We start from the raw sequence: 1,064 nt of genomic DNA, 5'->3' as shown, positions 1-1,064 counted from the left end.
TACACACATGCATCTGCCCATGTGTGTGTGCAAGTCTCTGCATGGTATGTGTATCTCTGTATGTGGGGCCTGTGATGTGCATGTGGTATGTGTGTATACATAGGCTGAGTGTGTTTGTCTCTGTGTATAACGTGTGCTTGCGTGTGTATGTGCACCTGGTATGCATATGGTGTACACACCCGTGTCTGCCCATGTGTGTGTGCAAGTCTCTGCGTGGTACGTGTATCTCTGTATATGGGGTCTGTGATGTGCATTTGGTATGTGTGCTTGTGTGTGTGCACATGGTGTGAGTGTGTCTCTGTGTATAACATGTGCTTGTGTGTGCTATGTGACTGGTATGCACATGGTGTACACACCCGTGTCTGCCCGTGTGCAAGTCTCTGTGTGGTACGTGTATCTCTGTATGTGTGGCCTGTGATGTGCATGTGGTATGTGTGCATGTGTGTGTGCACATTGAGTGTGTTTGTCTCTGTGTATAACGTGTGCTTGCGTGTGTATGTGCGCCTGGTATGCATATGGTGTACACACCTGCTTCTGCCCATGTGTGTGTGCAAGTCTCTCTGTGGTACGTGTATCTCTATATGTGGGGCCTGTGATGTGCATGTGGTATGTGTGCATGTGTGTGTGCGCATAGGCTGTGTTTGTCTCTGTGTACAATGTGTGCTTGCATGTGCTATGTGCACCTGGTATGCACATGGCGTACCCACACACATCTGCCCATGTGTGTGTGCAAGTCTCTGTGTGGTGTGGGGATGCCCGTGTGTGTGGACGGAAGCCCCTAAGGCAGGGCCATGCCTCTCTCATATCAGGACACAGAAGTGAGGTGGGAGGGCCCCTGTGTCCTCCTGTCCTCAGCTCTGTGACAGACACGTGTCACTGTTCCCCTGTCTGGAGGGTGGAGCCTCAGTGTCACCCTTTGTCCTGACCACTGTGTCAGCGAGGACTCGGGGAGCCAGGGCTGAGAATGGGGCCACGCCCTGTGCAGGTGCTGCAGGGCAGAGGCTGTGGGAGCCCCGTGCTGCCCCAGGGCCAGGAGGACGAGGGCACAACGGGCAGACCCACAC

The sequence above is a fragment of the Tupaia chinensis genome, unplaced genomic scaffold, assembly GCF_000334495.1.
Source record: "Tupaia chinensis unplaced genomic scaffold, TupChi_1.0 Scaffold143602_1, whole genome shotgun sequence".
Classification (NCBI taxonomy): Eukaryota; Metazoa; Chordata; class Mammalia; order Scandentia; family Tupaiidae; genus Tupaia; species Tupaia belangeri.
Note: the sequence above shows the minus strand (reverse complement) of the source record.